The 23,223-nt window shown below is 37.5% G+C and overlaps 1 protein-coding gene across 6 annotated transcripts in view; it reads right to left on the bottom strand.

Moving 5' to 3' along the window:
- PAQR5 (progestin and adipoQ receptor family member 5) overlaps positions 1-23,223 on the bottom strand; it is a 91,680-nt gene that overhangs the window by 62,647 nt on the left and 5,810 nt on the right. For 2 of the 6 annotated variants that reach the window (XM_074234502.1, XM_074234501.1), the window contains exon 2: positions 19,554-19,686. The exons of the other annotated variants lie outside the window; for them this stretch is intronic. The gene's annotated coding sequence lies outside the window, so the exon portion shown is untranslated. The remainder of the gene's footprint in view (positions 1-19,553; positions 19,687-23,223) is intronic. 6 annotated transcript variants of the gene reach the window in all.

Below are 23,223 nucleotides of genomic sequence, written 5' to 3'. Positions count from 1 at the left end.
TAGGGAACTATTGAAGGTTTTGGGCAGGGGAGAGTGATGGTCAAATCAGTCCCTTAAGAAAATTGCTTTGGTAGTTGTATAGAAAGCCAGTGGAAAAGAGAAAAGAAAGACAGGAAGCAAAGAGACCACTTAGGAGGCAATTACAGTTGTCTAGACGAGAGGGACAGTAATATCCTGGATTTGGTTGTTAGTCACATGAATAAATCACAAAGGGAAAATAAGCCAGACATGATAACTGATAGAAAAAGGAAAGAGAGAGGTAAGAGTCAAAGATGACTCTGAGGTTACACACTCGGGTGACTGGGACAATGACACATTGTCCTTAAAAGAATTTAAGAATTTTAAAGGAAGGAAAGGTTTTGAAGGCAAGTTAATGGATTCCATTTTAGATGCCCTGAGAGTTTGAGGTGTTTCCAGGATGAGCCCATCAGGCAGCTGTTGATATAGGGTTGGAGCTATGAAAAGAAATTAGGGTGAGATATAGATTTAGAAGTCAATAGATGAGATTAACAAGGGAGAAACTATAGGGAAAGGAAAGCGAAGATCGCTTCTAACATAACTATGAGGGACATCCAAATTTGGAGGGGAGAGAAAGATGAGGACTCATAAGAAACTATGCTCTTTGAAAGCAGGAGATACCTCACTCTTATTTTTGCATATATGACCAGTACCTAACAGAATTGGTATTTGATAAATACCTATTGTTGGTTAGTTGATTGATGGATTAACCCAGTAAATTAGACTGAGATGGAGAAAGCACGGAGATAATAATAAGACCTACCACCCCAAAATGTTGGGAGGATCAAAAGAGATAAAATTTATAAAGTGCTTGGGGCACAGTATCTGGCACTTCATGGACATTTAGTAAATCTTTGTTCAATTCAGAAGATAACAATGTCATGGAAACCAGTAGAAGAGAGACCATCCAGAAAGAAGAATGAAGTCCGAGGAAAGGTCATTGGATTGAGCAATGGAGGGATCAATTTTTGGTAGATTTTTGGCAGAAAGGTGAAGTTTACAAACAGATTGATCCTAAGAAGCAGAGGAGAAAGTAAGTGATAAGGAAATTAAAAAAGAGGAGTGTAGACTCCTTTGTTGAAGAGTTTCAGAAAGAAAAGTTGGAACAATATATTAAAATAACTTGATCTAAGAGATATATTTGGTTGGTTTTTTTTAAGGATAGTCTGTGACCTGAGCTGTGTAGAAGGAACCAGTAGATAGGAACTGGTTGCAATTCAGAGAGACAGCTTGGCTTGGTGGAGAATGCTGCAATTTCAATCAGAAAGTAACATTACTAACCTTGTGATCCTAGTCAAGTCATTCAATAAGTCATCAAGCATTTAAATGCTTCCCATATATCAAGCATTACTGGGAATACAACGAAAGGATTGTTTTTGCCCTCAAGGAACTTATATTCTAGAGGAGGAGACAACATGTTAAATAACTATGGATATAGTACATACATAGGCATCCTATGTGCGTGTGTATGTACTATATCCTCAGGACAATAGGCAAATCTTTTCCTAACCTGTAAATTGGCAACATTTTTATTATCGACTTCTCAGGGTGGTTGGGAAGAAACATAGACTACCATAAAAATATGAGGCACTACAAGTCACCATTATTATGAAAAAGATGAGGCATCTTCCAAAGGGGAGAGACAAGAGGAGAAAATGGTTGAACTTGAAGATATGGAGTAGGGAAAATGAGGGAGCCTCAATTTATTTTTGTTTAAAAAAGGGTTATGTGGTGATAAGGGTGGATGGAAGAAAGGGAAAGAAACAAATTTTTATTAAACATCTTCTATATGTCAAGCATTTTACAAATACCTCATTTGGTCTTCACAATATTCCTGGGATCAGGTTGCAGAATTTCCCCAATTTATAATTGAGGAAACTCAGACAGACAGAGGACTTGGCCAGGATCAGGAAGTTGGCAAGTATCTGAGATCAAATTTGTACTTGGGTATTTCTTACTCTATCCTCAGAGCTCTAACTGCTCCTACAGTTATAGGGAACAACAGAGGTAGAAAGGATAGCCAATATGTCAGCTTCTAGAAAAGGGTTACTCAATTTCACAAGTGATAGTAACTGGTTTTTGTAGTTAAAGAACATTCAGTCTAGCTCATTCATTTGAAAGTTGAGTAAACAAAGTTCCAGAATGGTGACTTGACTTGTCTTCCTTGACTATTAAATGGTTGGTGAGGGACTCTAAGGACTTAGATACAGGACACTTGAGTCCTCATCTTGAGTCTTGATGGCTCTGGCACCTAGCTAATGTCTTTGTGAAGCATCAAGTCCAGACTGCCTTCTCCAATTATTTTTGTCCATTATTTCCCCTTCCAGAAAGGACATGAGTAGATGCTTGATAAATATTTGTTTAATGAATGAAAACTGGATGAGTGATCAAATATTGTACAGGCAGATAGTTATTTCTTACTATATGTATGGAGTCTGAAATAAGGAATCTCATCTTACTATTACCAGGGGGAAAAACTGAAGTTGACATTCAGCAAACATTAATTAAGCAGTTGTGGGTGCCAGTTATTGTGCTAAGTTCTGAGGATATAAAGACATATAAAAATAATCTCTGCTCTGAAGAACCTCACATTCTAATATGTTAGCTGGGTCTTGTGCTTGTGTAGAAGAGATTATGCAAAAGAGGACTACAAAGGCAGGAAGGCTTTTGAAGAGCTTTAAATACCAGTGAGGATTTTTTTATATTTGATTCTCCTGGAGGAAATAGGGAGGCACTGGAATTTACCGAGTAGGGGAATGACCACAAGTTGTCAGATGTATGTTTTAGGAAACCACTCTGGAAGCTGTTTGGAGTGTAGGGTGAAGAGGAGAGAGATTTGAAGCCAAGAGACCAATTTAGGAAAGCGACTACATTAGTCCAGGCAAGAGAAGAGAAGGGCTTCCATTGAAGTCATATAGAATAGATATTGCAAAGGTAGAAATGGCAAGATTAGGCAACTCATTGGCTATTTTAGATGAATGAAATGTCCAGAATGATGCTAAAGTTGTGACTCTGGATGACTCAGAAGATGACAGTAATTAGAAAGGTGGGAAGAAAAAAGGGTATAGGGCAGGGATTTTTTTTTTTGGTATCATAGACTCCCTTTGGCAGTCTGGGAAAGTCTATGGAATCTTTGTTAGAGTAATGGTTAGTTTCTTATATTCAAAATAGAGATAAATGCTAAATTTCAGTGAAAGGTTAGTGAAAATAAAGATGTAATTTTTTTTCCGAATACAAATTCACAAACCCATTCCCCTTTGAAATCCATCCATGGACTTCTTCTCTGAACCCCTAGGAAAAGAACTCTTGGTTCAGGGAGAAATATGCTGAGTTTACTTTGGACCTGTTAATCTTGATATGCTTATGAGACATCCAATCTAAGATTTCATGATGAGGAATTAGAACTCAGAAGAGAGACTAGGACTGGATATACACATCTGGATAAGATTGATAACTGAAGCTAAGGGAGATCATATAGAAGAAATAGAAAAAGGAAAGAGGTACCCTGGAGCACAGTCAACAGACATGGCATGGATAAAGATCCAGCAAGGAAGACAAAGAAGGAGTGGTCAGAAGGTAGAAGGAGAATCAGTGCCATTAAAGTAATAAAGAATGGAAAAAATAAAATAATAGACAACTATTGGTAGTAATTTAGTAATTAAAGGTAGTAGCAGGAATATTTATTTTAATGCTTCAAGGATCTGAGATCACATCAATGAAGGCACTCTTTCTACTAGTATTGATTGTGGCCTTGCTACAACCTACTCTTTGAGTTATGGTAGCCAAAATAAATTTACCCAACCTGATGATAAGTCTCCATAAATTTAGCAAGTCTGGTTCTGGAACAACAGGGCTGATGTTGTTTGTTATCAGAGAAAACCAACTGGGTTGATACAATAAAATTTTTCTTTTATTATCACACTAAAGTATGAACCCTGCCCATGTTTCTCTACAGAATCTGCCCTAAGTAGTATAATGACTAATTGTGGGGAATATGCTAGAGAACCAATCATACATAAATGAACAAATTACAAGCAATAATGAAGGTTCAGGGGCAGCTAAGGGGTACAGTGGATAAGGCCAAGTCTGGAGTCAAGAAGACTCACTTTCTGATACTGATAACTTTCTTATTAATTAGGGCAGTTAGAAAGAGCCTCTGATAAGGCACAGATGGAAGTTGAATTGGAAGGTATAATATATTAAAAATATTGAGTTAATGGGTGAGAGAGGAATAAACTGGGAGAAAGGGAAAGGAGAGGTAAAATGGAGTAAGGTATTTCACATAAAAGAGACAAAAAAGCTATTGCAATGGAGTGGAAGAGGGGGAAGGTGAGGTGGACTGAGTGAGTCTTAGATCAGAATTGGCTCAGAGAGAGAATAACAAACACTCAATTGGGTATAGAAATCTATCTTAGTCTAGAAGAAAGTAGAAAAGGAAAGGGATGGAAGAAAGGGGGTGGGGTAGGCAATAGAAGGGAGGGAAGATTGTGGAAAGGGAGTAATCAGATGTAAAATATTTTTGAAAAAGGACAAAGTGAAAGGAGAGAGAATAGAATAAATGGGGGTGGAGGGAATAGGATGGAGGGAAACACAATTAACAAATATAACTGTGGAAAAAATATTGAAACAAATTTCTCTGACAAAGACTTCATTTCTCAAACAAAGAGAACCGAGTCAAATTTATAAAAATAAGACACATTCCCCAATTGATAAGTGATCAAGAGATATGAACAGTTTTCAGATGAATTTATCAATGCAGTCTATTTAAATCATTTTTTAAAAATATGCCCTAACTCACTATTGATAGGAGAAATGCTAGTGGAACAATTCTGAGCTACTACCTTATGCCTATTGAATTGATTAATAGGACAGAAGGAGAAAATGACAAATGTTGGAAGAAATGTAGGGAAATTGAGACATTGATGCATTGCTGGAAGAGTTGTGAAACGATTCAACAATTCTGTAGAGCAATTTGGATCTATGCCCAAGGGGCTACAAAATCATGCCTACCCTTTGGCCTAGTGATGCCACTCTTAGGTCTATATTCCAGAAGAGATGAAATGCAGGAAGAAAAGGACCATCATGTTTAGGGATATTTATAGCAGCTCTTTCCTGGTGGTGGGAAGCTGCAGACTGAGGGGATGCACAGCATTTGGGGATAGGCTGAACAAATTGTGGTATATGATTAAGATGAAATGCTGTTCTGTTACAGGAAATGATGAACAGTAAAAAACTCACAAGAGTAGATGCAATGGAAAATGTATAGTATATAAATTAATAGCAATATTGCAGGATAAGCAACTATGAATGGCCTATCTTTTCTCAGCAATGCTGTGACCCAACAGAACTCTGAAGGACTCGTGATAAAAGAATATTATTCATCCCAAAGACAGAATTCATTGGTGTCTGAATACAGATACTTTTTTCCTACTTTATTTTTCTTGAGGTTTCTTTTTTTGGGGGATGGCGTTGCATTTGCTTTTACATGACAATATGGTGATGTTTTTCATGATCACACATTTTGAATCTATATCAAGTAACTTGCTTTATCAATGAGGGGGAATGGGGTGGGAAGAAGGGAGAGAATTTGGGACCTTGGGTTTTAGAAATGAATATTGAAACTTGTTTTTACATGTAAATAGAGTATAGTAGGAATAAAATAAAAAGTCTAGTTCAAAAAGGAAGAAGAAGAAGGAAAGAAAAGAAAGAAAGAAAGAAAGAAAGAAAGAAAGAAAGAAAGAAAGAAAGAAAGAAAGAAAGAAAGAAAGAAAGAAAGAAGAAAAGAAGAAGACTCATTTTCCTGAGTTTAAATCTGGCCTCACTTACTAATTGTGTAACCTGGACAAGTCATTTCACCCTTTTTCCTCAGTTTTCTCCTGTCAAATGAGCCAGCAGAGGAAATGGCAAATCACTAGTATCTTTGCCAAGAAAACACCAAATAGATTTAGAAAGAGATGGACACAAGTGAACATCACTATAATGATGCTTTTAAGGTTACGAAGTTCTCTATGTACATTATTTCATTTGACCTTTGAAATAATCCTATGGGGTCACTAATATATCCCCACATATACCAAATATGAATAAAGACCCTGAGATTGGGAGATCACAGTAACATGGACAAATAATTGGTCATTGAGCCATGATAAGATTTGAAACAAGGCCTTCCTTACTGCTTCAGAAGGCTTGATGACCATTTTGGCAAGTCACTGTAAAGTGGAGGTAAGAATGCTTACATCACCCTCTTTCATTCCTCAAGGAAAGCACTTGGTAAATAAATGGCAAAATGCTAAAGAATTCACTCTATCTTACTCTTCTTCCACAATTTCATGGACAGTTAGTGAATGCCCTTGGAGCAGTGAACAAGGTTCTCACTTATCACTGTTAATTATATCTTACAGATACAGAGCACATTTGTTGAAAAGAGTTTTCTCTAGGTATAAGATTGTTTTCCTAATGGCTGTCCATCAGGAGACCAAGAAATTGAGGTCTAAAGAAATGACTCATTCAAGGTTAAACAAAAAAGTCCAAAAGGGCATGGAGAAGTTTGATCTTCTGACTCACAGGATCTATCCTTTCTTCTAGACTCCACATCTAGAAACATCCTGTCATAACCTGGCCTTGGTTGACTTTTGAGAATGCCTTTGGAGGCTAGGTGCCAAGTTTATATTAAACCAAACTAGGCCAAGTGAGAATGGAATAAGGGATCACTGGTAAAGTCAGTAAAATATAAGCCCCTTAGGAGAAAGGGTTGGTTTTTGTTTGGTTGTTTTGTCCTTGTTCTCCCGGCACCTAGCACACAGTACCTTCAAAGTCATTACTTAATGCTTATTATTGAATAGAGGAAAATTAGCCAAACATGCTTTTGTTTAATTAAAAAAATCTTCTATTTTCTTAATTTAATAGTTTAGGTAAATTAAATCAATGGTAGGAGGTATGAGAACTAGGAACATTGAAAAAATTAAGTGTTTTAGATTTTGGGTTTGGGTTTGTTTGTTCTATACTTAGAAGAAAATCTAAATTAAAAAAACCTGTGGGGCATGTTCCCTGAAGGGAGAATTTAGGAAGGAAAGAAAGTTGCCATGTAAAAGTAATGGTCAAAATTATTGGCTATTAGTACAACTCCTGCAAAAATAAATCAGTTTTTTTCAATGAAAATAGAATTAAAGTCAACAGGAGTAAGGCTAGCATAATGAACTCCCTTCAATCACTTGGGGAAGAGAAGCAGAAGGGGAGCATTGCTGTCATGCCTGTTTTTTTGGGGGGGAGTATGGATTTGCAACCTACGCTTTCTCACCCTTCCCATATGGTAAAATTATGGCAGTGATGCACCATAATAACAATCTGGAGTCTTCCACAAGCCCTGTCCTATGGTGAGTGATGCTAGAGCCTATTTTATCTACTCTAGGTTCCCCAAGGTTTAGTGTTACAGTGTTGCTCAGCCATGGACTCCAGTAATGAAAGCCTGATATACTCAGTCTCAGGCCTCCATCACTACATGGATGAAGAAAGGTTCAGGTTGGGTGAGGGATGTCTTAAGGCCAGGACCCATTCCTACCTGAGGTTTAAGTTAGGCAGGAAGATCATTCCATGTTCTTCTTATGTCTCTGGTTCCAAGTACTTGGATTGTAGGCTTAAAGATTTTGGGGGACACACATTCATCACATTTTCCTTTTGGTTTTGGAAGACAGAAGAGAATACTGGCAATGTGTACTAGGCTCAGAATCAGAGTTTCTAGATTTTAATCTTAATTTTGCTATTCATTACATGTATGACTTGGACAAATCAGAGAACTGAACAGAGAATTTAAGAATTCTTTGGACCTTCATTGCCCCAACTGCAAAATGATAGTGAAGAACTTTGTCCTTAACTACAAATTTCTTTTTCCACCTTGCCTCTGAAGCCTTCTGACCCTGGAAGATCATTCTTTTCCTACAGCCTTCTCATCCTTAGAAAATCATACTGCACATTTAACCTCCCCTCTGATTGTTCCCTCCAGGACCTCTATTTTAAGTGTCTATGCCAGCTACATTCACTCCTTCATTCCTCTCTGGGCTCCATTCTTGGGTTCCTTACTACTTCTTCTACTACGTCCCATCTCCCATCCCTCCCCCCCTTTTTTTAGTCTTGCCTTTCCAAATGAAAATGTAAGTTACTTGAGGACTGTTATGTTTTGCATATATTTGTATTCCCATCAGAGTGCCTAGAACACATAAACAGTTTATAAAATACTTGTTGGTGTTATTATGAATCTATGTGTCTATGATTCTCAAGCAATGAATTTATCACAATTGTTATTTTTTATTATTTAAGATTTCTTTGTGTTGTTATAAACTAATAAATTTTACATTTTACTTGACTAGAACATGATCTAAGAAAATCATTCACATAGATTGTTTGATGGAAAGTGTTTGTGTAGAGTGCACTATAATTTTTTTAATACAGAAAAATGAAAGGCCATTATATAATGTTTAGAACTCAACTTTCAGTGTGCAAGGAGGCCTTTGTGCTAGGGCCTGGAGGAGACACAGGATGAATCCTGTGATCAGTTTCTTGCCATCCTGTAACTCAGTTGGAGGAGAAAAGGCAAGCATTAAAAGTTAAATAAAGGTGGAAGAGCTGTCCCAAGGCAATAAGAGAGCAATTTTCTAGTCAAGGACTTTGAACCAATAACTCAGAGAGTTACAAGTATATATTTATTCCCTTATAATCTTCAGGACTCAAAATAGAGTCAACAGTCTACTGTGCTATGAGATTTTAGGTGTCCTGAACAGGACTTCTGGAATGCTTTTTGGTTTCCCAGAATCCCACAAATGCAGATACCTCTAGGAAAGGTCATACCTCCATTAACAGCTAAATCTTAGAAGCTTTAGCTCAACAATTAAATCATAGAATAAGATCATAGAGATTTGATACAATTCAACCTATTAAGCCTTTATTAAGTACCTTCAATTCTGGCAATACAAAGTCAAAATACAAAGCCAGTCTTTACCTTTAAGAGGTTTACATCTTACAGAGATCTTAGATTCAGGCTACTTGGGGACCTTGAGCAAATCATTCATCAATCTATTTGGAACTCAGTTTGCAAATCTATAAAATTAGGTAGTTGACCTAGATGAACTTCTAGGTCCTTTCCAGGTCTGAAATTATGAATCTGAATTATGAATCTGAAATTATGAAACAGACTTATGGAATAATGACAACCTTATTGGATCACAGTTTCCACAACTATAAAATAAAAGAAAGTAGGTGATCTCTTGAGGCAGCTAGGTGGTTGGTGAATAGAGTGAAGGACCTGGAGTCAGGAAGATGAGTTCAAATTCAGCCTCAGATACACTGCTGTGTGACTCTAGGCAAGTCACTTAACCTGTTTGTCTTTCTCTTCTAAAATGGAACATGGCAAACTGCTCCAATATCTTTGCCAAGAAAACCCACAGACAGTATTGTAGTGCTATGGTTCACAGAGTGAAAACATGAGTAAATGAATGAACAACAAAAAGGCAATGTGTGTGTGTGTGTGTGTGTGTGTGTGTGTGTGTGTGTGTGTGTGTGTGTGTAAACCAGGTATAATGCCCTTATCTTACATTCCCACTTCTATTTTGGAATAAATTTCCTTTTGAATGATATAGAAATAAGACCTCCAGATTTAATATTCAACATCTACATTTTAATCCTGGCTCTGCTATTGCCTACCTATGAAACCCTCTGGCAATTCACTTTAACCTAAGATTCTTCATCCGTAAAAGCCAGGGCAGACCTAGGCTATCTCTGAGATAAGATCCCTTCTTGCTCTCCAACCCCAAATTTGCCTCACCTCCATCTTTCTCGGTCCAATTCAAGTCCCACTTCCTCTGGAATGTCTTCCCTGAATCCCCTCCTCTGCCCCCCACTCCCCAGTCTGCAGAGATCTCTTCCTGCATTGATTTTCTCCCAGGGTGCTGATGTGGAAGTGGACATGTTTCTTCCACCAAATTACTGCCCACCAAAAGACTTCCCCTCATTCCTTTCCATGGTCTTTGATATGCCCTTCAGGGTTTGATTTACCCTTCATTTCACCACCGTCATTATCAGTTATGCTACAAGGCTAAGGTTTGCTTCTCTCCCAGTCCAACTTTACTCCACTAGGGAGGACTGTCCTTTGTGCTTTAAGGGTATACTGTCAGACCTAGGAAATAGGGCAATACTCCCAGTCTCCCCCATATCCATGTGGGTTTTGTTCCAGACCTTTGGTTTCTTTGCCATGGGATCTTATGTCCTGAGTTACAAGTTCTTTTTTCAGATCACAGGATCATGGATCAGAACTGTTAGGGTGGAGGTGGAGTTCATAAAAGTCATCAAGTACAGCCCCCAGCAAGAAGAGGTAACTGAGTCTTAGAGATTTCAAATGATTTGCACAAGGTTACAGGGCTTCTGACCCTGAGGTTGCTGAGGAGGGGAATGAGTTTCTGAACTCCACAGGCAGCCCTCTCCCCATTATGTCACCTACCTGCTGACATTCAGCTACAACTACACCCAAATACCAGAATTCTTAGAAACAGTTCTGATCTCTTCCCTACAATAAGATTACAAACTCTTAAGGGCAAGAAAAAATTTTTTTTACTAATTTATTTCTTCTACCTTATGCAGGATCCTGAAAAAATGATTGATTAATTAATCCCAACATGGTGGGGGGGGTAGAGCCATTGGGGAATGGAGAGAGGATTTGTCATCAGTGTGCAAGATACTGTGAACAGAGATAGTTTAATAGAGTTGGCCTCAGATCCAGGAAGACTCAGATTCTTTGTATTGTGTCACACATTTAACTTTTCAGTGCCCTAGGCCAGTGGTGTTCTATTCAAACAGGATTCCTGCAGGCCACATATTGATTTAAAAAAAATTAACATTATCTAGGGTGTACTTTCTGCAAGTCTGACAACTCTGATCTAATAAATTTTCTAGATTTATAAAGTGAAATAAACAAATGAATAATACATAATAAAAGTGTTGACCTACTTTGGTAGAGAGACTCTCAAGTGGGAATTTCTGATACAACCAAAGGTTCAGTCCCCATCCCTAAGACAGGGATTCTTAACCTGGGGTCCAGGAACTTATTTTTAAAATTATTTGATAGATATATTTAAATCTAATTGTCTTCTTTTGTAATCACATATATTATATTTTATGAATTTGAAAACATTATTCTGAGAAGGGGGTCCATAGGTTTCCTCAGACAGATTGAAGGTTAAGAACCTTCTTTGTTTCAAGGTCCATGGAGACCCTTCACTGAAGTCCAAAGTCATAGTCATTTTCCAAAACAGGAAACAGAAAAGCAAGATTTTATTTGTTACCCTTGCAAAGCCCTTTCCCTTTCCTGGAAAAATGCAATGTCCTTAGCATGTCTGTCTCTCTCTCTCACAAATAGTCATTTCTCCCCTTTCTTTTCCCTCCAAGGTCAGAAGCAGATCTCTGTGGATGAAGTTAATAAACAGCTAACTCAAGAGGAATAAACAAATGGAAGCAGCCCCAAGTATGTGCAAACGTTCAGCCCACCCCCTAACTCTGGAAATAATGTGACTGAGCAGGGTGATCTGGCTTCTGGCAGGGGTGGGCACTCCCTTGAACCTCCCCCTCCAAACAGAGAGGAGGGGAAAAACCCTTGCTGGCATGGTATCCTTCTAAAGGGCTGCTTAATCACTTGGGCTAAACCCAGAGTGTGGGTGGCTGTTGTGTTGGTAATCCGGGAGACCTTAGTAGGTAATCTAAGGTCTACAGGGCAAGGTGAAGGATATGGCCCTGATGGTGTAGTTCTCAGTGAGAACAGTTAGTCCCTGGTACCTGCTGGAATATTCTTTCCTTCTAGCCCAACTCCATGCCTGAAAGGATTATTTATTCTGCCTCATTATATAGTTCATTTCCAACACAGCTGAGGTGCATATTATACTTAAGCTCTTTGATAGCCCTTAGGCAGGAAATGCAAATTTTATTATTATGATGGTCATTTTATAGGTAAGTAACTGAGACTCAGAGAGCGCTGTCCATGATCAATTTTGAAGCCAGGATTTTAAATATGAAAACTGAAAAGTCCTTCAAACCAATGTAAATTCCTTAAGAAATAGGACTCTCATTTTTGTCACAGCATCCACAGGGTTTAGCAGCGTCTGGTGTAAACACTTATTAATTGCTTGCTAATTGGTGAATTGATCTTTCTCCTTAAGCTCTTTCATTTAACAGATGGAGAAATTGAAGGGAAATGATCTTGCCCAATATCACACAGAAGTGTCAGAACTGTGGTTCCAAGTTAGACGTAGGGCATCTTTCCCCTCACATTATCCTGCCTTATAGTTCTGAACTTCTGGTCAATCTAAGAGGCTACTGGATCACTGATTAATCCTATCTTCACTACCGTGCTGGATTACTTGAGAAGAATGCTCTGGCACCTACTCTCCTTCCCCTATAATAGCAACATCCCAACTGCCCAAACCAAGTTACCAGGGACAGCTTCCAAGAATGACAGGGCTCCATTATTTATGAAATACTGAGTCACAGCATGTAGCAATAGGTACTTTTCCATTAACTAAGTAACAATAGTAATAATGAATGCAAAATGGGAACAGGAATTCTGAAAATTTTATCTCAGATCAGGGTCTCCTAATCTGAAGGAGGACAGATGTTGTTCCCTTAACCCTCAGGAATTTGGAGGAAGGAAAAGTTAAGAGTGAGACTAATACAAAGCACCAAAAAGTGGGGTGTGATTTGTGAGGTGCCTGCAAGGTCCTGAAACTACAGGGTCCAAAATTTCCAACTTAGAGAATAATTCCTTTAAGTATAAGCATAGTCCCTGCCCAAATACAAATCTATGGAAGAGAAACAATGAGAGGGAATCTATGAGACAGTCTATTAGGCATGAATTGAGAAGATCTGAAACATTTTCTATGTGGCCCTATGAATAGTCATTTTAACTCTTAGCCTTAGTTTCCTCAACTATAAAATAGGGATAAATAGTACTTGCCTACCTCCCCTAAAGACATCTTGTAAAGGAAGGATCTTGGTATATAGAATGAAAGCTGCTGCTAGTTTTGTCTCCGAATTGCCTGAGTGACCTTGAGCAAATCTCTTCACTTTTTGGGACCTTAGTCCCACAATTATAAAATGGCAGGATCAGGCCAGATGACTCCCCAAATCCCATTACTCTTTTTTTCATCCCTCTCCAGGCTGCTCTGCTGACTCTTCTACACAGGACTTTCTTTCCCAAATCAGAAATACCTTCACTTTGGAAGTTTCCATCACCTCTAGACTATTTTAACTTTTCACAGAGGTCTCACTTTCTGATTGGCTAATTCCTCTTCAAATTTACAATTGTTGGAGGAGACACAGGGTGAAGATATCTTCATCCCTTACCAGGCTGCTCTTCTGACTCTTTTCTCCTCCCAGCCCCACTGAAATGCAAACTTCTTGAAGGCAGGAATCATGATTCTTTCTACATCTATTTTTGTTCCTAGTATACGAACTGGCACATAATAAGAGCTTAATAAAACCTCACTTACTGACCTTTGACTGAATCATTTTTCTCCTCTTTAACATGAAGGACTTGGAGGGACTCAATTGTCTCTAAGATTTTTTTTCTTCCTATGAGAAACTATAACTTACAGTCCATAAGAAGGGTATAGGGAGGGATATTTATGGGAAATGAATTCTTAATTCTGAAGAGAAAGATGAGCAAAAGGTAGCTCAGTGTCCCAATAAGTCATCCTACTTCTCTTCCCCTACTTGTAGAAGGAATGGCTTCTGTTTGGCTGTATCACTTTTAATTCTCAAAGTGCTTTCACACCTCATTTAATTTTATCCTCAAACAACCTTTTTTGAGGAATAGGCAAGGTAGAAATGACTGAAACAGACCTCAGAGATCAGAACTAGGAATGGAGTCAAAATTGTAAAAACCTACAGCCAGGTTGAAAGTAAAGGAACACTTTTCAACATTTTAAAGTTGTTTAAAAATGAAATGGGCTCCTTCCAGGGAGCAGACTCTCTTTACAGAGATCTACATACAGAAGATAGATATTGGGGAATGGTTGTTGTACAGGTAGAGGCTTAATAAATGATCTCTGAGGTCCCTTCAGATCCTGACATTTTGCAGTCTTCTGGGGGGTCTGCAAAATGATTTATTTGAGATCTCCCCAGCTCTAAAAGCCAGTTCTAAAGCCAAGCTCAGACTGACACTAGAGAGGTCAAGGGAATCAGGGAAGCTGGTCCTCACCTACCCACCACACTGTAATTCTTAAAATGCTAGAAAATGTATTTGATAGGTAATTTATAGGTAATTTAAGATATATATATATATATATATAATTCTTTTCTAAAAACAATCTTGTAAGATAAGTGCTATAATGATAATTGAGGGCAATAAGAAGAAAAATAAATGAGACAATCAAATTTTATATTGGGATTTCTTTCTTAAGGACCTTGCCTTAAACCCCAATCACTGTGGCTCTCCTAGATTAACCAACATAGGTCCCAGGTCAAGTCCCCCTTGGTCATTGTTTGGATTTTGATTGGCGAAGAGTTAATGTGAAAAACAATTGTTTCTCTTTTGGTCAGAAACCTGGAGAGTCTTCCCCTCTCAGCCTGATTATTTTTTGACTAGGAAAAGAGGCCATTCAGCCTCTGCCTCATTTCTTACCTGGAATGGGTTTGCCTAAGACAAACTGTGACCTGTTAAAGACAGTTAAAAAAAGGACAAGGTCTCTCATTACATACAGGGACATTTCCAATCTTCATGATCAATGTTTTTCCACTTTCTCCTCCTCTGGAGGAAGAAGTGAGGCAACTGACTTTGCACAGCCCTGCTTCACTTAAATCCAATTCACTTGGACCTCTCCAATCCTCTGGTCCTCTTTGAGAATGAAGGACAAACAACAACAGAATGAGACTCAAACAGGTTAAGTCATTTGCCTGTCATTGCACAGTTGTGTCAGAGTCCAGGACAACTGATTCCTTTAGGTCACTGGGCACATATAAAATCTTTCTGGTATTCTCAGAGAAGACATGTATGTCATGTGCTCTCAGTTGTTGGGGTTTTTTTATTTTAAAATCAGCAACTAAGATAGGGCTGATTGCAAATGAAGGGAAACCGGGTCATGGACTTCTCTTGGAAGCTGAGAGAACCTGTAGAGCAAGTTTTACTTGAGTGATAATATTCCCTAGAGGGAGTGGAGCAGACCATCCTTGATGGAAAATGCTGAGATGGCTGTTGCAAGATTTTGTGTGTGTGTGTGTGTGTGTGTGTGTGTGTGTGTGTGTGTGTGTGTGAGAGAGAGAGAGAGAGAGAGAGAGAAGAAAAAAGACATTCAGGCTATCTGGACAGAGTATAAATCCTAGCAACAGCACTATTAGCCCTGGATACTGACCAGGGTGTGTTAGGGGATAGATGGTCATCAGAAGATTTCTAAAGTCTCTTCCAACTTTAAAACTTTTTGAATGATTTTTCAGAAACACACTAGATAAACAAGATGTACAAGTGAAAAAATTCAATAATCCAAAAGCAAAGAAACACAATAACCCAGTGTTGGATGAACCTACATAAATAAATGAGGGGAAGGACTGTTGTCATTCAGTCATTTCAGTTGTGTCCAACTTTTTGTGACCCCATTTGGAATTTTCTTGGCAAAGATGCTAGGTTTGCCATTTCCTTCTCCACCTCACTTTATAGATGAGGAAACTGAAGCAAATAGGGTTAAGTGACTTGTCCAAGGTCACACAGCTAGTAAGTGACTGAGGCTGGATTTGAATTTAGGAAGATGAGTCTTCCAGACTGCAGGCTTGGCACTCTATACAGAATCGTCTCACTGCCCCAGGAACAGACTGACTTCAACAAAAATTTCCAGGAAAACTGGAAAGCAGTTGGTGGAAAACAGGGAAACAGATGGAATGAATCCAATAATATAATGGAAAGAATAACAATAGCAATAATTAAAACTGTTGAAAAGTTAAAATGACCAAGCTTAGGGATAATAATAACAACAACAATAGCTGATTTTATAAAATGTTCACTACAATTATTATTTCATTTGATCCTTATACCCTGGGAGGGTAGGTGCTATTATTATCCTCATTTTTACAGATGAAGGAAACTGAGGCAGACAGAGGTTAAGTGACTTGCCAATAGTTACACAAATAATCTGAGGCTGGATTCAAACTCAAAACTTTCTAACTCCAGGTTCCAAGCTCTATCTACCGTGCTACCTACTTGCCCCAATGGGAACATATGGGAATATACCTCCCTTATTGGCAGAGATGGGGGGGGACAATAAGGGAATAAAACTATACATAATATCAGTATTAATATAAAAACACTACATATAGTAATTAGTTTTGCTAAATGATGTTTTCCCTCTCTTTTTATTCTCTATTGCAAATGGCTCTTAGGAGGGTGGTACATCAAAAAATAAAGATAATATAAAATGGATCCAATAAAATGTTTAAAAAAAGAAATAATATGGAGAAGAGAAACCTAGGAAATTTTACATGAACTACATAGTGAAGTTATCAAGGAACTGAGGAAAAACAGGACTAAAAAATGGAAAGAACACCAAAACTGAATTTCTGTGAAATTATACTGACCCAGTTTGGCCCAAAAGAAGAGATGAGAATACACCTCCCAACCTTCTTTAAAGAAGTAGGAGAGTATGGGTATGGAGTACTGCAAATCTTTTCAGACTTAGTTTTACTACAGATTGATTGTATTTGTTATTCTTTTTTTTTTTTTTTATAAATAATGGTTTTCCAGTAGGAGAAAGTTATATTGGGAAATTAAGGTGATCTAGAAACCAAAAAAATCAATAAAAATTAAGAAAAAATAATAAAGTTGAAGAATACAATCCTGTGATAATCTGAAAAGAACTTAAAGATCATCTTTTCTCATTTTACAAAGTAACTGGGTCCAACAACTTGCTTATGGCCAATTTCACATGGGAGTCATGCATTAGTATGTTGATTTGTCCTGATTCCAAATCCCATATTCTTTATAGTGGAACATGTTCTATCCCAAAGGTCTCTTTTATCTTTTAATATTTTTGAAATAAAAAATCTGGCTTTATAACCTGCATTTTCCTCAAGTCCCTCAAACAGCTTTCTTTAGGAAAAGTTTCCTCTTACTGGTTTTTCCTCTTATTTTACTGAGAAAAATCAAGGCTATCTTTGGTCAGTTCCCTCATTTCCTTTATTCCACACACCTCCCATCAGTTTTACAATCTCATTCATCCTCTCCTGTTTTGATCCAGTCTCACAGGAAGGGGTGACCCCTCTTCTTGCCAAGCAAACCACTTGTTCCCTCAATCCCATGTCCTCCTGTTTTCACTAAAAGTTCACCTTATCAATCATTCCGTCTTTCTCTCCTATGTTCAAGTCTCTCTCTATTTGCTTCTTTCCCAGTGGCTACAAACATGCCTAGCTCTCCCCCATCCTTAAACAAAGACCTCAACCTTCCCCTCCCTCAACTTTCCTTGACCCTACCATTCTTTCACTCAATCTTCCTATATGATTCTTCCTTTTTCTGACAAACTTCTCAGAAGAAGTTCTCTCCTTTGGTTACCTCTAGTTCCCTAACCTCACTTACTGCTCAACTTTTTGCAGTCTGGCTTCAAGTTCCACCATTCTATTGAAACTATTCTCTTAAAAGTTACCCATCATTTGAGATTCTGTGATATTAATTATTAAATCATTCCTTTTCTCCTTTGTTATCATTCAGTTGTTTTTCGACTGTGTCTAATTCTTCACCAACCCATTTAGGATTTTCTTGACAGAGATACTGGAGTGGTTTGTCATTTTTTCTCTAGTTCATTTTGCAGTTAAGGAAATGGAGGCAAACAGGGTGAAGTCCAGGGTCACATAGCAAGTAAATGTTTGAATCTGATTTGAATTCAGGAAGATAAGTCTTCTTGACTCTAGGCCCACCTAGCTACCTTGATACATAGGTCTCTTGACTTCAACAACACTACTTTCTGATTCTGTTTACTATTTGACTCCTCCCTCAATCTCCACTTATTCCCTAATTCCAAATATCTTCAAAACTCTATCCTGGATTTTGTTCAGTGACTTTTCTTGGTGATTTCCTATGTTCCCTTGAATTCAGTTACCATTTCTAAACTAGATCAGGGTTCCCAAAACTATGGCTCCAGAGCCAAATTCAGCCTGTTTGCTGTTTTTGTAAGAATGATTTTATATTTTTAAATACAGTAAAACATTTTTTTAAAATGTGAGAACCATTCTTATCTTGAGGACCTATTATTTAGCCCATGTATTTAGTTGCCAACGTATGTTGTCCATGGCTAAAGTTTGTTGATAGTTTGTAGATTTTCTAATCTAGTTAATTTCCAAATTACATATCCAACTCTATTCTTTTTTTCTAAATATTAGTCTTGTATCATCAACTGCCAGCTTATTTATCTTCATTTAGATGTCCTGTTTGTGTGCCACAAACTCATGTTCTCAAAGTCACCTAATTATTCCCTATTCCTGAATTTGACCCTTTTCCTTCTTCATCACCCAAGTTTAGAATGCCAACCTCAACTCTTTATTCCTCCTAGAATCAATTCATTGCCAAATCCTATTCATTCTACCTCTACAATAGCTCTTACTCCCCTTCTCTCTATCTACATAACCAATATCCTACTTCAGCTCTCTGAATTATTAAAAGAACAACAGTAGCAACAACAAACAAAAACTCCTTACTCTTAGACTCTCCCCCTTTCCAAGTCATTCTCCACACAGCTGCCAAAATAGTCTTTTTTTTAAAAATTAAAAAAAATTTTTTTTAGGTTTTTGCAAGGCAAATGGGATTAAGTGGCTTGCCCAAGGCCACACAGCTAGGTAATTATTGTCTGAGGTCAGATTTGAACTCAGGTCCTCCTGACTCCAGGGCCAGTGCTCTATCCACTGTACCACCTAGCTGCCTCGAAATAGTCTTTTTTAAAGTACATTCCTGACCATGCCTCTCCCTTATTCAGTGACTTCAGAACTTCCCTATTGAATCTAATATAGAATATCTACTCCTTATTTAGGCATTTGGGGTTTACCAGAATTTGACTTTGATTTTCCTTTCCAATTTATTTCATATATGTGATAGTCCATCTGATCTACTAACTATCCTATACACACAGTAGTCCGTCTTATGCCTCAGCATATTTTCTCCCACAATGTCTCATCACTTTAACATCCTCACCAAGTTCTGTCTTTCAGAATCCACATCTTCCTTTACAGGCTCAGCTCAGGTGGTAACTCTAGGAAGTCTTTCCTAATATTTGACATATTTCATACCATTTCATCCCGATCCATTGTTAATACTCTCCTCAAATTATCTTGAATTGATTTATATATACATAGATAAGGTTAATGTCTAATACAATAAGCAGTAAATAACCATTAAATGACTCAGATCTGACACTTAGTGACTCTTTCTTGACTTCAATTTTTTCACTGGTAAAATGCAAGGTATAAGAAGTAGTATAGAGAAATCACTTTGTGGTGGTGAAATGCTACAAAAATATAGTTACATCACTTACCTGCAAGCAAAGGCCTTGCAGGAGCTGTGGCTATAGTATTTATGCCCAGGAGCCATGAGATAACACATCATCCCTAAATTTCTCATTCTCCATCCCAGTTCCTTCAGAAGTAGGAGACCCAGAAGTGGGGCACCTGTGAGATTAAGTACCAGGGTAGAACTAATCAAAATAATAAGAATCAGTTATAGAAATAAAAGACAACCAGTTATCTCAATTATCCAAGATGATAAGATAATTCCAGGGAGACTTTGGCATTATTGTAAAGAATCTATAAATACATATACATGTGATCATTTTTATTTTTATTTAGCTTGACCTTCTGTAGACCAAATATCTTTTACACTTAAATTTTACAAATGTTTTTAGATCCTTTTTAGATAGAACAAAATAAAAACTCATTAACAAGGATTGCTAAACTCTGACTAGCTTTGTGTCATCATATATTTTACTCAGTCAAGCTCTGGCAGGTCTCACCAAGCTGGAGAGGCTTCAAATATGAGTCTGCTGACAGATTGGGTTTTTCTTCCAAGGAAGGACCAGTCTAGTGAGTTTCGACAGTTTATCACCAGTACTATCCATAAAGAATGATGAATTTTGTGGATTCCTTTTTTATAACCTGCTATGTTACTGAAGTTACATTTTCAATTTTTTTCATTGTATTACTGGAACTCTCTAACCTATCATATTTTCTACAAATAGGCATAATCTGCTTCCTTTCAGCCTAGGCTTATTCCCTCAATTTCTTTTTCTTGTCATTGCTATAAGTAACATTTCTTGAACTGTATTATATCAAAATAGAGGAAACAGACATCCTTGCTTTTCCCTGATCTTACTGAAAAGACTTCTAATGTTTCTCAGATAAAAATAGAAATAATAGTCTTAGTTTTAGGTGCTATTTATGATATTAAGGAAAAGTACATTTGTTCTTATGTGTTTTATTATTTTTAAAGTGATTTTATTTTTTATCCACAGAATCTCTATTACCTTCTATAAAGCCAGGGTTTGCACTGGGCTGACCTGATGAAATCATAAGTCACTGAAACATTTAATCAATCAATGAATACTTCTGGTTCAACCTTATTGGGTTTTCCTCACATCCTAAGCATATTGGGAACCACTGTCTTAGAGAATTCTTAGCCTACAACTAATATGGAATTCTGTTTTAGTCAATAAATTTCAGTTGTTCCATTGAATCTTTGAATTTTTAAATGTATTTATTGATAGCTTTTGCTTTTATATTATCTACATTTCCTAATATAGCACTGCCTTCCCCCAGAAAACAGGGGGAGCAAAACAACCAATACAGTGAAAAAAAATCTGACTTTATATATATAATGTCCTACTTCCAGGCTCCTGCCTGACTTTTTTTTTTTAGAAAAATTTTATTTTATTTTTTGAGTTTTGCAATTTCCCCCACAATGTTGCTTCCCTCCCCCCACCCCCACAGAAGGCAGTCTGTTAGTCTTTACATTGTTTCCATGGTATACACTGATCTAAGTTGAATGTGATGAGAGAGAAATAATATCCTTAAGGAAGAAAAATAAAGTATAAGAGATAGCAAAATTGCATAATAAGATAATGGTTTTTTCCTAAGTTAAAGGTAATAGTCTTTGGTCTTTGTTTAAACTCCCTGTCTGACTTTTTATAAAAAATTAGTCTAAGAGTCTTTTCATCTAAGAAGAAACAGAATCCACAACCCTGAAGAATTATCCACAGTCTCTTCTACCCAGTCTTGTCTTCCACTCCTGTGTAATTAAGAGCTAGCTAAGTTCATTCCAAATCACCTACTGTGACCAGGAGGAATACAATGAGAAGTCTAGCTGAAATAAAGGGGAAAAGGAAGAAAGAAAAATTAATATTAATTCAAATTTAAATGGCAAAGCAATTTCCACATAACCAACATATGTGATTAATACAAATGTTTCTAATCCATATTACACAGATGAGGAAACTGAGATTTACAAAGGGAAAATGGCCTGACTGAAGGGAAAATGGCCTGACCATGGGTCTTTCTACTGGGCTTTCTACTTGGGAGTCCAGCATGTTTAAGAAAGACCACTTGAAGTCCCATCCCCACCATCTAGCCTCCTCTTGTTACTTCAAGATGAGTTAGCAGTTACTCTAGCTACTGGAGTGACCAAGCCAGGCCACCAGTGATAGGTCCTAATGTCCCTAAGTCTCCAAGTTTCCATACCCCAGGAGTGCAAAGTTTTACCTAGTTTAATTACATTGGTATCATGTAAATATTTTTTCCTTGTCTTTTCTCACTCCAAAATTCAGCCTCAAAATCAAATCTTACCAAAGTGAAGATAAGCAGGGGTTATATAATTGCTGTTCATTCCTTTGAGACCCAAGGATGCTCATCTATCCCACCTTCAAAAGATTTAAAACTGGGTGTGGGAGACAAGAATCAAAACAATACTCTCCCCCAAAGAGTTTGCATTCTCCTGGAGTTCAGAAAAGGGTTAGTGCCATCTACTCAGAGAAGAAAATACAAGATGATGTTAACAAGAAGAGAATACCAACCATCCTGTAATAGGGAAGGAAGAATAGGGAAGGTGCAGATGAGAAATCAGTCATCATTCTTCAATAAATATTTGGTTAGTTTTCTCAACATCTAGCCTGCCCAAGGTGCAGATCCAAGAAAAATGGCAATCTGGTCAATTCATGCCTACTCAGAAGTTGGGATTTTATGTGAGTTGCACACTTTCAAGGAGGGTATGGGGGGAAATGTAAAAGAAGTTCCCAGGGTACCTACTAAACTTAGTCTAAAAGGAATTATAGATAAAATTTCAAGCAATATGAGTAAATAGGTAATCCAGGAATAGGTGGGTCCGCAGGGAAATTTTACAAGCAGTTGTTCTATTAGGTTGGATTGATTATAGATGTTGCAAGATACAAAAATGAATACTACCTCTCCCCCCAGAAAAAAATAAACTGGTTCTGCTGTAAGAGTTCTTGTGCCAAATTAAATCCAACTTATAAGCCCCATGAGGAGGTTCACTGACATAGAAAAGACAACTTTGTTCAGTCTGGGTCTCCCCAGAAGGCAATAGAAAACTGCCTTGCTTGCCTTTAGTGAGTAAAAAATATAAGGTGATGAGAAAAAGCAATAGAAATCTGAGCCCCTGGGATACTTCTTGGTGTTCAAATTCAATCAGTAAAAAAATCAGCCATTCAATGAGCATTATAGAACAGACACTATACTAAGCAGTGGGTACATTCAGACAAAAAAAGAACCAGAACCTGCCCTCATGGAGCTTATCATCTAATGGAGAGTTTTCTCCTCCATTAGAATGTGAGCTCCCTAAAAGCAGGAATTGCCTAATTTTTCTATTTATATTCATAATGCTTAGCATGATGCTTTATTCATGGTACATATTTAATAAATGCTTCATTTATCCTATTCACATATAATGAAGCTAGTTGATACAGTGGACAGGGTGCTGAACCTGGAGTCAGGAAGATCTGAGTTCAAATTTGCCCTGTCACTTACTTACCAGTGTGACCTGGCCAAGTCACTTACCCTCTGTCTGTCTCACTTTTCTTAACAGAAAAATGGAAACAATAACAGCATCTCCTTCACAATGTTGTCAGGCAATTCAAATGAGATAATATTTATCAATCTCTTAGAACAGTGCCTAGTAAATAGTGGATATATACTGGTATA

This window comes from Macrotis lagotis, chromosome 4 (genome assembly GCF_037893015.1).
Source record: "Macrotis lagotis isolate mMagLag1 chromosome 4, bilby.v1.9.chrom.fasta, whole genome shotgun sequence".
In the NCBI taxonomy this organism is placed as follows: Eukaryota; Metazoa; Chordata; class Mammalia; order Peramelemorphia; family Peramelidae; genus Macrotis; species Macrotis lagotis.
The sequence above is the reverse complement of the archived record's forward strand: the minus strand, read 5'-3'. Positions and strand labels throughout refer to the sequence as shown.